Source organism: Pagrus pagrus (assembly GCF_965226575.1).
Source record: "Pagrus pagrus genome assembly, chromosome: 8".
Taxonomy (NCBI): Eukaryota; Metazoa; Chordata; class Actinopteri; order Spariformes; family Sparidae; genus Pagrus; species Pagrus pagrus.
In genome coordinates, this window is record NC_140192.1 from 6,408,223 (window position 1) to 6,425,125 (window position 16,903).

General features: G+C 42.8%; 1 long non-coding RNA gene across 2 annotated transcripts; it reads right to left on the reverse strand.

Moving 5' to 3' along the window:
• Positions 1-12,454: 12,454 nt before the first annotated feature.
• On the reverse strand, positions 12,455-16,675 carry LOC311260870. Of its 2 annotated transcripts, XR_014623064.1 has the most exons (4): positions 15,699-16,675; positions 13,022-14,177; positions 12,783-12,894; positions 12,455-12,691 (listed from the first exon to the last, which is right to left on the reverse strand). It is a non-coding gene; the product is annotated as an uncharacterized lncRNA (long non-coding RNA). The 2 variants fall into 2 exon arrangements; XR_014623065.1 differs by having other exon boundaries at positions 12,783-14,177.
• Between the last annotated feature and the right edge of the window lie 228 nt (positions 16,676-16,903).

Sequence of the window (16,903 nt, forward strand, 5' to 3'; positions counted from 1 at the left end):
TTTACTCAACGTCTGTCCTCGTGAAGACCTTTTCCTCTCCAACTTGGTAAAGTATCTGTGACGGATCCAAACTTAATTAAGGGGTGGAGTGCCGTGATTGACAGAACAAAACCAAACACGTAATGAGAGAAAAATGTTTTTCTTACAACTGGGTCTTATTTTCATAGTTGATGTTGCATTAAGATAATTGGGTTAAACTGGATTTGCGTAAGCGATCTTCATGCTCCTCATGTTTCCAATGCTGCACACACTCCTGCATATGGCATGTTGATTCTCTACAGTAACCTGGGGAGGAAAGCGTTAGCATAACTGAACCAAGAAAATAATAGTTTCCAAATACTTTAGGGAGCGGGATCATGGTTGTGTACGGTGTAAGCAACATGATGGCAAAGTTTGTCTTAGGGGTCATGCATGATAAAAGGATTAGTCCAAAAATGAGGTCAGGTGAATTTTCTGGAGTTTCACAGTAAAACATCATTGCAGCGTTCTAAACAACTGAAGTAGATGGGAACTAAATATGTAGGTCGTCCGACGTGAAGCAAGTCTCCAGAAGCCTGCAGATACCAAACTGTTTAGTTATTTTCACCCTCGACCAACAGTCAAGCTCTTAAACCCACTTCAGACGGTGTGCTTACTTACACTTTTAGCTGAGCAGCTACTGTGAAGGTTTCAGAGCAACATCTTTCCAAATCAAATTTGGGATCTCAGAGCCTTGTGTGTCAAAACAAGTCCCCATCTTCTTCAGCTGTTCAGGAGAATGCTGTGAAGCTCCAGAAATGTGTTGTGGACTACAAAACCCAACTTTCCATCGGTTGAGTAGATGATGACTAAAATTTAAATTTTTAACTTATCCTTAAGTCCTGCACGACCCATAAAATAAACTGTGCCCTCATGTTGCTTACACTGTACACAACAATGACCCCTCCTTTAAGTTAGGCTCAGTGTTAAAGTGGACAAATCAGAGCCTTTATTAAAAGTGAGATCCTTAAGAATGTATTTCTTAAAGCTGCAGGAAGTTTAATCAGAGGAGAAAGATCTTTATTGACTGATTTGTTTATGCCTAAAGAAACTTAAACAAACTCTCTTTGGTTTCATGACTAATTAAACTGAAAAAAACAAACTGACAACACAATTTCATCCTGTTTTGTTCATACTTGGCGGACCCTGCCACCTTTCCAGCTTCAAACAGTATTCTGGCACCTTATTTCCATCTGAGAACAGCTCGTCTATTCAGTTATGGAAACAATACATATTTCTGAGTTCATATCATTACCTCATTAACATAGCAAACATCACTTTTTCTCTGAAAACTACACCGCGCCCTTTAAAAGAACAGGTTCACATTACTCTCATGCAAATGTTCATCTGAAGGAATGCCCATTCAGTGTAAATAATTGGGGACAAAATCCACAGTCCTCATTTTGTGCAAAAATTAATTTCACAGTTGAACTAAAGCTAATATGAAGCTTCAGCAGAGTTAAACAAATTAACTGGGTCTCCTCCAAAAGTTGCAGTTGTTTCGGTACCAATTCTCCTCACCAGTTAGGCCAGGAAACTGTGAGAAACAAAGGAGAAACTTGAAACTGCAAACAAAGTAACTTGGAAGATATTCCCTGGATTTAACAAACTCAAACAGCCGAAGCTCCACGTTCACTTTATAAAGGGGATTTGTTTTAATGTATGTGTGGACAGGAGGAACGAATACCGCAAAATATGAACCTGCTCTTTGAGTTTGACTTCTCATCTCTCTGTATCGCAGGGAGAAACTTTCACATCCACGAATCTGTGCAGCGAGATCTGCAACTTGTGTAAGTTTTTTCCTGCTGTGCATTGTTATCTATCTATCTATCTAGGAAAACACAAGTGGAAATAGGTCCTCTGTGTAGGCAGATGTATCAGATGTATTTTCGATGGTGATGAAAAGATAATTGTTCTGTTTCCAGGCGAACGCAGCCGTTAAATCAGGAAAGAAGAGGCTTTGAAAAATCTGATGATGTAATGCTTTGTCCTGAGTCAACCTCTTGGTGCGCAGTTGCTCTCCATTCAGCGTTGAGGGCTAGAAAATGTTCAGGGTTTTTTTCACACGAGCCCTCAATAGTGTTTAAAACTGTCTTCTTTCTATCAGAACGACGACAAGAACCTGACAATTAACCCACCAAACACGTGACATCCCAGTTATCAGCAGCACTCGCTGGTGAAGTCCACCAAGCGCTGTCCGGGGTTTGGTCCGAGCTGATTTATTTCTGGGCTAATAGAGCATAAGTAGACACTCAATCACATCATGTCAGTGGCAGAGTTGTATAAGCATTTGTTTTGCAATGTACCTCCGCTGCTTAAGTGCCCCGGGTAACCTAATCTTTTTGCTTCTGAGGAAGTGAACAAGGCGAGAAGGGGGCAACAAAAACAGGCAGCACAAATGTCCTCAAGAAGAATTATTGTATGATTCTGCATGTAAATGGATATAAATGTACAGAGGGATGCAGAGGAGGAGGAAAGTGAGAGGGAGAGAGAAGCAGAGAGTGAAAGCAGGAGAGGAAGAAAAAAAGCCTAGAGGAGGACGAGAGGAATTTGGAGAGGTGGAGGAGAATGTTAATCTGAGGAAGGCAGCGTAGAGAGAAAAGCTCTTTTCCTCTCTAAGCCCCACGCCCTCACTTCCTGTCCCTGCTGTCAATCAGAGCAGCTGAAGTGCATCACACAAAAGACCCCCCCTTCACCCTCCAACCACCACCACAAACACCAACCAACCACCCAATTAACTGCTCTGGTCAGAGGACAGAAAGTGTATGTGTGTGTGTTGCAGGGAGGTGGTGTCGAACTGCTCTCCGTATGTTTTCTCATGATCGTCAGAGACCCCAATTAGAAATCTCTCTCCCTCCGTCTCTCTCTGTCTTACGCATTCACGCAGGCACCGTGCCCGGCCTCCATCCTCGCACTGACGAGCTTATTTCTGTAGTCTAAGTGTGGCTCTGTGCGCCTCTAATAGCGTAGCCAATTAGTGCCAGTGTCCGACTTGGCTGCACCTCTAACTCACTGGTGGTCCCACTGAGGGACAGAATGGCTCCGCTGAAAAGGTACAAGTCCACAAAGAACGGCCTGACAAAGACGTGTGTGTATAGGCTGCATGTCACAGCAGCGCACATGACCGGAAAACTCTGTGTGTGTGTGTGTGTGTGTGTGTGTGTGTGTGAGAGAGAGAGATTCAGCATCAAAGGTCCTCAATAAAGAGTTAAGCAGTATAAGCTGTTACACAGTATGATGGGGAGAAGTGCTTTTGAAGGTGGTTGAATGGTTTCAAAATGGAGCCATTAAAGGTATCACACAGGTTCAGTCCGACATCGGTATCGGTATCATTTTCATCTATCCGATCTGACAAAGTGTGGCTTTTTCCCCTTTTATGGATAATAATAACCTTAATTTGTACAGTACCTTATTAAGCAGACATGTTCTCATATTTTCCTCTTATGTAACCAGGTCAACGCCTCGCAGAGATCACAAGATAAATGAATACAAACAACATTAACAACTGACAGACCAATTATTGGCACTTGTAGGCTCTTATCTGCAAATGTTTGGCGGATTGACCATTACGAATCGGCGGCACAGCTCACCGGTGAGAGAAACCGCTCCGATTGGCTGTTCAGAATCGGTGCGCGAGAAGAGAAACGTGGAAGCCTCTTGAGCCTGTCGCTGTAACATCAATGATTTCACCCATTTAGTGCAGCTCTGCCTGTTCTTGCCTCCTTCTGCGGGGCCATTTGCAACTTTTTATGAGATCATTTTATCACGTTCTTGTTTGGAAGAGGCTAAATTAGCGAGAGTGATGTCAAGAAGAGCTGCTTTATCATTACAATGGGTTGTACGTCCACAGCCTGGCTGTTAAAATTCAACTTTACATTTCCTTTGGTTTCATTTCAAAATCTTTACTGCACATTATCGCCACCTTTGTTTGTTCACACTTAACCGAGCGGCCAACCAAAAGAGGCGTGACGGTACACATCGTGACGTTGACCTCCCTGTGTTCCCCGTTTCCACCTGTTAATCTAAACATCCGCAGACTGTTTATAATCACACGGATGCAGTTATAATGTGTTGTGATGGAGATCCTGACCCACCATGCATCCTGGAAAGTGACAAAGTTCAGTTTTTCGCTCTAAATAACATAATTACATAATCACCATCGGTAAACAGGACCCTGTCTGAGTCTCTCTCGTGGGGAGGGATGCTGTTCTGGGGGAAAGTTCACTGAAGTCTCGGCCGGGAGGGCTGACTGTGGCAGTGATTTTTTCTCTATACAAGTTTCCAGAAACAGTAACTACAACAACACAACAGTGGAAGGAAACAAAGACATGGTGAGTTAAAAGTTTTCGCCCTGAATCGCGTCACATATTCCTCATGTAAGTTGCCAAAGACACTACCAGTTATCACATTGCTGTTGTTTGGTCCCGTAACGTTGCTTTGTGGGTTGAACTGTGGGACATTTCTCGTTTATTTGATGAGTGAAGGATCTGTTTTGCTGTCAGACTGTGAACACCATCAGACCGACACACCCCTGATCTGCGCCTCTGGCTTTTCCTTTCATACAGACGCCGTCTCACCTCTGCTGTGGCTCCGGTACTACCTCCGTAGGCGGATCAGAGCCGGAGCAAAACTACCCCCCCTCACTGCGTCTTTCGCACAGGTGGGAAGGTGGAGGATCGGCGCATGGTTCCCGCGCTGAAAGGGCAGTGTGAATGGGGCTTCTGTTTATGCTCTGGTTAGGTTAATGCAAAAAAAACCTCCACGTGGTTAGGGTTAGGGAAACATCATGTTTTGGCTTTAAATACCTATTTTAGTTGCCAAGAACACGGCTGGAGATGTCAAGAGGTGCTTTCTCGCTTACAGATGCTTGGCAGCTTTGTTGACTGTCACTCCACCAGCCTCCCCTCCACCTCCCTGTATGCAGGTCAGGTAATGAACATGAAATCTGGAAGAAATTTGATGCATTTTGTATAGATTTCAAGATGGTACGTAGCCTTTGACACATATTTGGAAGTTAACTGCTAACATTTTATCCTGCCGACTGGGCTGCCCTCCTTGACAGGGTGAATACAGCCTACAGCTACCCGGTGGTATGGGGAGGTACTTCCTCTCAAGCGGTTAGCCGTCCGCTGTAGTCTTTGCGATGTTTTGAAGTGCAGCTTTTTGGCCGAGACACAGCCGACGTGAGGTGATGCAACTGTCCGCCTGCATCGCCACTAGTTCTTTAATGTCAGCTTGGTGTGTGTGGCCGTTAAAGGATGACTTTCCAAAACTATAAAAGATGATAAAAAAGACAAAAATAAGAATTTGTGCACTGTCACAACAGTAAACAATCACTTCAGACGATTACAAGTCCTTCTTTCTTTTTGGAGGGAGGGGCAGCACATTTGAAATACCCAATTCTCAGTAATGTCCCTTTAATTTTTTACCCTAACAATTACAGTCATTAGAAGAATCAGTTGACGCCACAGAGACTCAAGGGTCCAGTACATCCTTGTGTGTTTTTTAATACACTTCCTTAACTACATGTGAGTAATGCCAAAGTCGCTATTTAAAATAAAGGGGCCGGTGTGCCATGGGTACCTTCTCTCGCTAGGGGGAGCTACATCTGATTGTTCCTTTAAGTGCAGTTTTTTTTTTTTGTTAATAGTCTTACGAACACAAACATTGTAGGGTTTTTGTTCACTGCGTGTGTGTGTTTGTGTGTGTGAGGACAGAAAATTGCAGCTGCTGATAAACTGACAGAAGACAGCTTGACACAGATAACAGATGCAAACACACCACGTTAAAATCAAATGCCCTGCAAACATTTTTTTTTTTTTCTCGCAGAAGCTCACATGGACCCACTTTCTCTTTTGCATATCAATAGCCCTAGATAGTGGATACACACACACACACACACAGACACACACAGACATAATTGGTTACGTAGGGAGCAGAGCCAACTTGCACCTCTCGTTGCCGTGGCAACCGGAGAGACTGATTTTTCTAGAAGCACTTACTCACATCCCGTCTGTTATTCACTTGTTTGTTCATTCATTCCTCCTTTTAGCCTTTTCTTTATACAACACTCTCTGCCTCCCTCTCCCGCTTTTCTCTCTCCGGGTGCTTTTCAACCCATTTTTCCATTCCCACTTCTCCTCCAATAAGATGCCCTCTTAGCATGCATATGCAAACGAGGCAGACTTGAAAGCAATTAAAAAGAATTGAATAAAACGAACGGCATTGTGTCCTCGGCGGATCGGACACAGAGATAGTGGCTCTGCAGTTGCATCGCTCGCAGTCGGAGGAAGTGAAACTGATTTGATCGCTTCATCTGTGTACGGTGGCTCCTTCACTACCCATCTCTTTCTACACCTTTTCTATCTCGTCCTTTTGCCTCTTTTCCCTCCACCTCCCCCCTCGACGCCCCCACGGCCTCTCTCCAGGGTGTATCAGGTTATCATTGGCCAACAAAGCAGGAAACAGGAAGGATGTATTGCCCCATAGACAGAACTCTGGAGATACTGGATGGATAAACACACACACACACCTCGACATCCTACAGCCCTGCTGTGTTGTGCTTTTTTTTTTTCTTTTGAGCTTTAATGTTGTCTTTCTGCAAATACATGGAAAGTATGACTAAGCCCCTCCAGAGCAGCATTTCAGATTCAGGTACACGGATGTGAAAAAAGAAGTGTTGCTGTACAGCTTGGAAATATATTTTTAAAAATATCCAGAATCATGCAGGATCAGCTTGTTTTCCATTAGTCAGACTGAGAGACAGAGAAAAAGGAAGATATTTCCGCCTGATACACGTTGCAGATCGACGCGCAATTTAGGGGAGTTCAGATGAATTTATTTCACCTGACATCAGTTCTACTCCGACATCAAACAGGAGAGAGCTGCTTCTCATTTACACAAAAAGGCAAAGTTTGTTGGAGAGAGCAGAAGAAAAAATATGACTAGATGGGGATTAGCATTTGGAGGAAATCGTGGTGTGAAGACTGGGGAAATGTAAAAAGGAAAGAAGATGTCAGAGAATTAAAAAAAAAGGGAGATTCAGACAACAGGAAGAAAAAGATGCTGAGAATGACAGAAGAAAGGAAGGGGCAGCTCGGTACTCTCGTGTCAGCTTTCTGTCAGAGAGGAGGAGACTGTGAAAGAACGGAAAGACAAAGAGACAGCAGGCTCTAATAGTCCTGTGTCAGCGTCCAGTCAGACCCCCAGACCAAGGCGACTTCGGGAACGTCGATGGACGGACGCCAGCAAGGTCAACAGCCGTAACCTTCAGGTTAACACAGTTACTTACTACACACTAAACCATTGCACATGTGCAACACGCAGACACACTTAACATAAAGCATAAAGCACGGTAAGTTCATGAGACGCCGGGGTAGAGACAGCACAGCACATGTGCTACTAATGCATGTTGGTAGTACAGAGTGAGTGGTGATGATAGATCCAGAGAGACCCAGACAGGCTGGCACACACACTGTCTCAGGAGTGTAATTAATATGTAAGTTAAAGCACGCCTTCTATAGGTATGAGTGTAGTTATCACTCTACAGCCCGCTCTCTAAACACACGTTTCCCACTGAGGCCCCGCAACTAAACGAAACACGTTCGAGATGAAGCGTATTAACCAATCTGACAACACGTACAGTATAAAGTATCCCAAGATGCATTGTAAACATAGAAAACACAACCAAACATGTTGCGAATTCAGAGCGAAACAGACAGAACTAAGCTACAAAGCAACTTTTCCAGGGGACCTTAAAAACTGATGTTGTTGCCACAGATGCGGCTCATGAAGCTACCATGGATGTATCGCTGAGAACGGGATACCAGGCTCCTGATTCCTGCCCTGGTCCTGTCCTACGCTTGATATTCACCATCCTCCTGGAGAGTCGGGTGAAGTTTCATAGTCCACGAAGCATTCAACAATCTACGTTACTTCAGTTGTTTAGGGGAATACTGCAGCACTACAGTCCCCCTCCTGCCTGTTCTGGCCACTCTGGAAGGAGTCATAATTTAATTTGTTTGCAGTTCAGGGTCTGTCAACAGTTTTAATAAAGATGGACGATGGGCAAAATTGAAAGCAAGAAGGTGCAATATCCAGGTTTCACATTATACATCCATGGGAGTTACTCACTGTATTGACATTTACTCCATGACAGACTAAGTTAGGCTTTCCCATATAGGTCCCATAAAAAAAGCTCAGAGAAGGAGCAGTGCATTGCTCTTTATCAGATGTGGGGCAGTTTGCCAGTTGTACATTTACCAAAACAACTATTACGTTTTCAAGTGTTTTCTCTTGTAAAACCGAAACAAAGCAAAAGCATCATCATCCAAGTAAGTTTTCTCGTGTAGACTCTGAGACGCATTACTGCCCCTTGAGGTTGGATGGTTAACTCTCAGCTGTGACTGGGATTTTTTGTGGCCCTAAGAGGCAACAATAAGCTCAATCCATGCTCTCAAATAACAAGCTTGACAAGTAAGCCTGGTTACTGCAGTTGCAGTATGTTGCTTTAAGGACCACCATCCTCTCTTGCATTTAAACTGTTAATGTAAAAGTGCAGATAAATAAACAGTAATTTAACTCAGTTTTCCCAGCATCCTTTCTCTGTGTGCTCATGAGCTCTTATCTCCCTCTTTAATCGACAGAGGTGATTGTCAATGGAGCGATGGGTGATGAAGGAAACATGGAGACTGTAGGGAATTCAAGTGACAAGTGACAGACAGGCTTGTTCAAGACCTGAACAATCAATCAAAATCACCTTTTCAGTCTCCACATTTAAACATGAGTGTAGGTAGGAAGGTGAAATGTGGTTTCCCTCCGGGGGTTTCCTCAAAACAATGAGTATACATGACATCATCTCTGCTAATGCCATGTCTTCTCCTCCTAGCTGTCGATCAAAACATCCCTAATCCACCAAAAGGCTGAAAAATGTGACCTCCTGCGCGACCCCGCATGTTGACTGAGTGACTGTCAAGGTAATAGGTAGCTACCAATCCCATCAGCTAAAAAGAAGCAGTTGTGTGACCCTCCGCCAAGATTTAGGAGGTAATTTAAGGATTGAGGCGGGCAGGCGGTTACTCGGCTGCCGCCATTGACAGAAGAGTTGTTATCGATGCAGAAGGCACAGATTGGATGAGGGGAGAATTCCTGACTGAAAGAGCTGCGGAGCACTTTGGTATGTTAAGAGCAGAAGACTCACAGGAGCCACAATACATCAGTGTGTGTGTACAATACAACGAGGTCCACTGAACGTGAAATACTATACATGGAGCTGACAACAACGTGCAGAGCCGGGTCACGGTTTATTGACGTTATTTACACGCCAGCTCGCATATGAAAACAGCATCTTTGTTGGATTTACTGTTTATTCTTCAAGAGGAAAGGCATGTACAAAATTAACCCAAGTTGTTAAGCTGTTTTTAAAGGAATAGTTGGTATAGAGTTGGTATAGGGCCCAGAGGCAGTTAGCTTAGCATTAAGATTGGAGGCATAGGGGAACAGTTAGTTAGCCTGTGAAATATATTAATCAACATGTCGTATCTTGTGTGTTTAATCTGTAGAGAAACACAAAAGTACGACAGGACAAGTTGTGGTTTTATATAAAAAGGTAAAAAAACAAACAAAAAAACATCAACACCATAAAATGGCTCAACAATATTTACAATCCTGATGCCGGTTGAGCTTGTGCACCCACTTTAGAAGGGGTTGTGCCAAAGCTATTATCTTAGCTGCTGCACCGAAGATTTCAGCTTTAAAAAGGGTGTAAACAACGTCTTATCCAACTAATTCGGGATCTCTGGGCCAGACAAGCATTTGGCGAGCCATTTTATGTTTTTTCACTTGTTTTAAAATGTAAAAAAAAAAAAACAAGACTCCATCTTCTTCAGTTCAAGAGAATGCTGCAATGCAGTGTTGCTGTTCAGCTCCAGAAATGTTTTGTGGACTATGAAACTTCTCCTGCCTTTCCAACGCCATGGGGGTCAGTAGATAATGACTGAAATTTCTTATATGAAAATTAAAGAAATACAAAAACTAAATAGAGTACAAACCAAAGAAGTGCTGGAAACACAGGCGGGAACACGAGGAACACAGGAGACTCAGGAGTGACCACACAGACTTTATACAAAAGGGCTGATTAACTGATTGGACACAGGCGAACACAGAAAAAGGGCGGGAAATCACACAAAGGGAGGAAATGAAAAGCAAAACATGACTCATGAGGGCAGAACTTCAAAATAAAACAGGAAATACCAAAACCACAACTCAGACTATGACACAAACGTGAACGTACCAGTTGTTAACTTCCAACATTTTATTCTGGCGACCGGGCTGGTGACACTAAACCAAAACAATGAAAGATGCTAAAACACTGTCGAGCTGAGGGGACTGCAGACTCATGTGACGATTCTTTACGAGCAGCACATCACATAAAGTCTCTTTTTTATTATTGATATAAAGGTATTGATCAGGGCAGCTTTAAAGTACAGCAGTAATGGCCGTTGTGTGGAGCTCACTATTAAATGACAAATGCTCTCAATCTCTGCAGTAAAGTACAAACCAAGCTATAAAACCACATCCATGTCACAAGCTGAATTAAATGGCACATTAAACCAAATGGTACAAGTGATAAATGAGATAATCAGTGACTGTAAAGTGAAAACATTTAATTAAAACATGCACAGTATTAATTTTACTTACAGTCTTTTTCAGGAATTCAACAGGACCTCCATCCTTCACAGCACAGCATCTGGAGAGTCTGGCCTCGCTGGACACGAGTAGCAAGTACATTGTTTTGTAAGTGCTCTGTTCTCAGGTTAGATGAGGACAATCTCTGTGTAAAAGCTGGACGGATAACAACGTATAAATGCAGAGACGGAGGCCGAGAGCAGGGATATCCAGACAGATCCCTGCAGAGATTCCTTCCATACTCTGCTTGTGTGGCGTAAAAGGTTTAAAAGATTTAAAAAAAGGTATGTGAATGACCGAACTGTCTAAAAAAAAATCGTGTGACGTGGCGTGCTTTGTGTTTGTTTACCCCTTTGCACCTGTGGCTTTGTCATTCTAATTACATCCTCTAACGACTCTTTTCCTGCTTCTCGAGAAATGAGAGTTAAGGGTTTAATTAGTCCTTCATGACCCTCATCAGAGCCAGTCTACCTCAATAACACTCGCCTCAATCAAAGGGAACAATAAGCACATGCAGGTGCACACAAATGCAAATGGATGGACCCTTCTAACGGGGATAACACATACACACTCACGGACACACACCCACACACATGCTCATATAATCACTCGGGGCAGAGGTCCCCTCAGGATTAGTCAATTATTAAGCGGTCTATCCCTCTAAGAAAGAGTGTTATTGATTGATTATCGCTTTAGGATTAATAATTTAGTTGTTTTAATAGCAGAGATATGGAACGAGGAGAGAGGATGAACAGTCGGGACAGGGGTGGAGCCAGAGCAGGAGGAGGAGGACGGGGACAAATGGAGAAGACGTCATGGAAAAGGACGAGGAAGAAAAACAGGGGAGCAGCGAAAAGCAAAAGAAGAGCTGAATGGCAATGAGCCTGTGGACACAGAGAAATCCCCAGATTTAATGAAAAATCACCATCTTTAGCGAATACACCGGACGATTTTTTCAATAGCTCCCAGGTCGTTTGAGCCACCGACTCGAAATCAATGCCGACATGTCTTGTCATACTGGTAGAATGAGACACAGCAGTTTTTATTGGATTTAAGTGGAATTTACTTTTTTCATGAATATTTGAATGAAAAATCACCATTTTTAGTGAATACACCGCCCGATTTTTTCAATAGCTCCCAGGTCATTTGAGCCATCGACTCGAAATCAATGCCGACATGTCTTGTCATACTGGTAGAATGAGACACAGCAGTTTTTATTGGATTTTAGTGGAATTTCTATTTTTCATGAATATTTTAAAACTTCTGATGGAGAAAAATAATGAAAGAGAAATTCCCATCTTTCCTCCTGGCGACGTTCCCATGTGCAAGTCACTTTTCCCTTCTCAGTAGCGCTGCCAGTGTTTGAATGTATCCTTTCCTTCCCTAATGGAGGAAAATTTCTGATTTGTTCCAAGTCTAAATAATATAATTAGCTCAAGTGCAGTAGCAGTTTAGAGAATGAGTAAAAAAAAAAGGGGTTAATAATACATATTGGGCTGCAACCAACTCATGCCAATTATTTTCTCATGTAATTAGAGTCAAGAAAAGTCTGATCATCTCTGACAAAGGTTTTGAAACCAACAACAAATTGTGCACAGTTTGTTTTAATGCTCGTATTTGCATCCAGCACCGTCTTCTTCTTCTTTGTTTTGTGGTAGTGTGCAGGTTTTTTGGGAAAGTTTCATGTCGGAAAAATGTGTGCCGGTTGGTGGGTGTTTTGCAGGACCCAAGAGCGGACAACACACTTGGGAAGGTTTTAAAGGAATTTATTGACAAAAGGAGGTCAGGTAATAGTTCAGGTGAATAGCTGGCAGGAGCTGAGTGCAGCGAGGCTTCGTGAGCAGAGGGGTTACTTGAGGTCGAGCTCGGGTGAGTGCTGGACATTTTGGGTTGCTGACTCGGTGGCAGAGCTGTGGCCTTCTGTGCTGAAAGTGCAGAGTGGAGCTCGGGTAGGCAGGCTCGGAGGGAGGACTGAGACGAGTTCACGCTGGAGAAGACGAGGACAGACAGGATTAGGTTTGTAGGAGAGCAAAACATAAAGCATACAAATTCTCTAGAAGCTCCGAGGTCTGATCTACCGTGTAGGTGAGACAAAAACAATCTGGCAACGAATGCAGAGTAGCCCAGAGCATTTAAGCTGGAGCTGATGAGATTCGCAGCAGGTGTGTTAGACAGAAAACTCCAGCACCTCTGAAACACACAGGCAAAAGGAAAAACACACCAAGCACAGAAAATCCATCCTAAAACTCCAAATCATGACAAAATGTCCAATTATGTTGAATGACACAGAAGGAAATGCAAATGTGCTACGAGGAACCTTGATATTTCGTTGATTTTGGAGGAGGTCGACTGACAAAGGTCGAACAAAATGGAACGGCCAACTGTATCTATAATATTGTAAAGTTATCATTACGACGGGGGCAGGTGATATCAGTTTCCTACTCCTGCTCGTCACGATTCGCGGACCCAGATGCAGACGCACAGGCGGCCTGTTCAAAATAACGAAACGGGAGCTTTAATTATGTAAACTGTAATCCACAGTCCAAAACACAAAGACCAAGCAACACAAAGGCAATGGAAAGTTAAAAATAACAAAAAAAACAAAGACAAATACAAAAACTGAATGACGTACAGCCAGAAAACAATGAGGAGCAAATCAGGAACACAGAGAACACACAACAACAACCGGAGAACGGGCACAGGAGACATGTAAATGAAAAGGGAGGACGAAAACGGACGTCAGAGAGTGAGAGAACAACACAGGCTTGAATACAAACTAAACTAACGAGGGGATGAGGTGCAGGTGTAGAGACACTGGGAACATGGCGGCGCTAACGAGGCTGATGTGAGACAGGTGAGGAGCAGGAACACAGGTGAGCAGTGACAACAACACACAAACCGACAACCAAAACCACGACACTGCTTTATTCAGTACTTTGGGTAAGAGCTGTCAAAGATGACATTTTCAAATATCGAGTTTACAGTCAGAGAAAATCAGCAAATCACATTTGAGAAACTGGAAAGAGTTTTTTGAACCATTAAATCGATAATCAAGGTAGTTAATCACCAACCTAATTATGATTTCAGCTTCGAACACAACCATGGGTATCTGTATTATTGCACCCTCTTTGGCATTGAAATTGAAATTTGCTTCATTAGTGATATTAAAAATGAAAAAAATCAAACTAAGTTGTTTCGCAATTAAAGCCTAATCACTGCCATCACAACATCATCTGCATGCAATTAGCTTCTCCTACAATCAGCATCCCTGAAATTAATGTCAACATGACTTAAGTTCACGTCACGTAACAAAACAATACATGCTTTATTTCTTTTTAATCTTTTCATGTTGACTTTGAATTGAGGATGCTGTGCATGTGCATCCTCCCTGCCTCTCTCTTGCCCTCCGCGCTCGTCTTCCCGGGCCTCCATTTCGATTCCTCTCATGATTCATCACTGGCTCCCGAGTCGCTCTGTGTGAAAAGGATTGTGTGAATTGTGAAAATAGTAAGACACAAGGTCAGCCACCCTTGCACCTGCACTTTAAATCTGTGGCATTTTGTCCGGTGTGTTTCTCCTCATTAAAAATGCATGAACCGACTGTACAGGAGAGCCTCTTCGGCCCGAGAAGCACCGCTTGTCTGAAAAATTCATGATAAAGGGTTTTCACCCCCACCGTTGCGTAAAGGTGGAGAAAAAGAGGAGATTGTCGTCTGATGTTGTCAACCGGTGCTTTCTCTGACCCCGTTAGTCCTGGACAAAAACATGTTGGACCTTGAGCATAAACACACATGCAGGCATGAAATATAGGACTTTAACACCAGTTCTTTATTGATGTTAACCCGTGTGATGGACATCCAAGACGTTTATGCCTAAACATTAAGAAAAAGCATAGTTATTATAAAAATAAGGAACATTTATCAGTGAATTTACAGCTGCTAAACTAAATCTCTTTCATTGACTTGTATCTATGCACCAATAAACATGTCGTCACCGGTGTGGACGTGATTATTATTATTATTATTATTTTTTACGTTTTTAGACGAAGACAACATGATTGCTATTTGCAATAAATGCTCCTCAAGGATTCAGAGAGGAGGGAAACATCTCAATCATCTCATGTCAAAGCTGTTGAATATTAAATCATCCATCATTGCTCACTACATCTCAGCATTTCTCACCATCAGGTTCGCCTACACTACAGGTTAGAAAGACAAAAATGTGAAATTACCGGCTGTCTAATCTGCATCAGCCATTAAAAGTAGGGAATTGTTGGTTATTGGTTGATTATGATGAAATGAGGGATTATTATGTGAGATTACTTTCAGTTTTACCTCCTGACTCGTCTGTCGGCTTGTTTACAACCTTACTGATCAGCTGACCACATCTCAGGATTGTCTTTGGTCTTTTGTTGTCATAACCAATAATAAAGACGACCAAAACTACAAACTCGAGAGACAGTTTGGCTGCATCCAAACCCTCAAAGCCATTATTAAATGCAAGCTGTTGCAGCTCATTTCTCCTGTCAGCGAGCGCTGTTTTAAAGTCTTGGTGGTTTTAGCCGCGGAGCTGTGAACTAAATCAGCTAACTGTCCCGCTGAGGCCGCCAAGGTTCAAACCCCAAATACACCACCGCTCTCTTCTCCTGACCACAACTCCCTGCTGACCCGACACCACGCACACACAAATGAGATCCACAAGTCCTGCAAACACTCACAAACCAGGTAACAGTTTGGCTCTTATCCCTCACCGCACTCACAACAACGAAACAAACAAACAAACACCGGCACATCCGTCCTCCCTTGGCAGTACAGGAGAGTCACTGGTGTGATTGCATTATTGATTGGCCTGGATATGTTTTTTTTTTGTTTTTTTTCTTGCTTCTTAAAAGCATTTAGCAATCTGGCAATTAGTTAGAGCTTAATGTAGGATGTCAAAACAGTGCTATTGATCCAGCGGGGCAAGGAGGAAAGATTGATCAGTCAACTCATTACGTTGCTGGCGCTGCCTCGTCATAAACACTCCAGATGAGACTCCATCAAAAGCCCATCCCTCGTTCACTGGCTCTCGTCTGCTGCTCGCTCAATCGCTCTCTCTGCATCAGGCTCCCCAGTGTTTTCCGTTGTTGGCTCCCGATGCTTGATTGCACTGTCTGCACCTGGTTTGAATTTGCTCTTATTTTCTTGCTCTGCTTATTACTTCTCTCTTGTTATTTGTCCTTTGTTCGATTGTTCAGCCCTCTGTCGCTCCCTCCTTTTCTTTCTGTCATCAGTGTGTTCGACCTATTAGCCAGAAATCTATTTCCACTTTTTTCCCTCCCACTCTTCCCGCCGTCTCTCTCCACTTTATAATTTTTTTTCCAACCACTGCGAGAATCCGACGTCTCCGTGTACAACAGGAAACACGCAGTTATCATTAAAATCTCTAAAAGGGCAAATGAAGCTGATTAAGCTTAGTTTGCGTCACTTGCATCAATTCATTAGTCAATCACACGAAAATCAGGCAGTCGCAGACACACTTGATTCGATTTGCTGAAGCAGACGGCTCAGCAGTCATTTTACTGTGTCGTATTGTTCAGTGGACAGACGCTAAGCTCGTTAAAGGTGGCACAAGCTGCAAAATAATGAGGGCTGGCATTTATCAAGCACTCCGCCGTTTGAATTTTGATGAAGGATTTTTTTTTTTTTTTGCACATCAGTGGGATAAAATATTCAGCCAATCGCTGCAGAACAGGTGTGTTAGAATGAAGGCATCAGAAAACAGGAATTAGTTTGGTTAGCTCGCTGGTTGTAATGTCTACTGTTGTTTTTTTAATGTCTGTAATATTTAATTTTATGTCTTTGTTTTAATTTCTCGTTTACTGCTCTTGAATTCCTTTATTTTATTGCATTTTCTTTTGTTTCATTTCTCTATGATATTATATTTTGTGAAGCATCTTGTATCTCAAAACAGGGGCTACCGAAATAAAGTTTTTTATCATAATTATTATCTTTGCATTATTTTCTAAAGGAGTAGTGAAACATTGAGAAATATATATACACTGCACATCACTGTTGCAAAATGGCGAGGGCCCAAACGCAGACGCGCACAGAGACAGGCTGGTTTAAAACTCAAAATCCAAAAAATGTGGACAATAAAATGGCAGGTGACAAAAAAAACTGGCAAAGGAAGGCAACAAAGTCGTACAAAAACTGAGGAC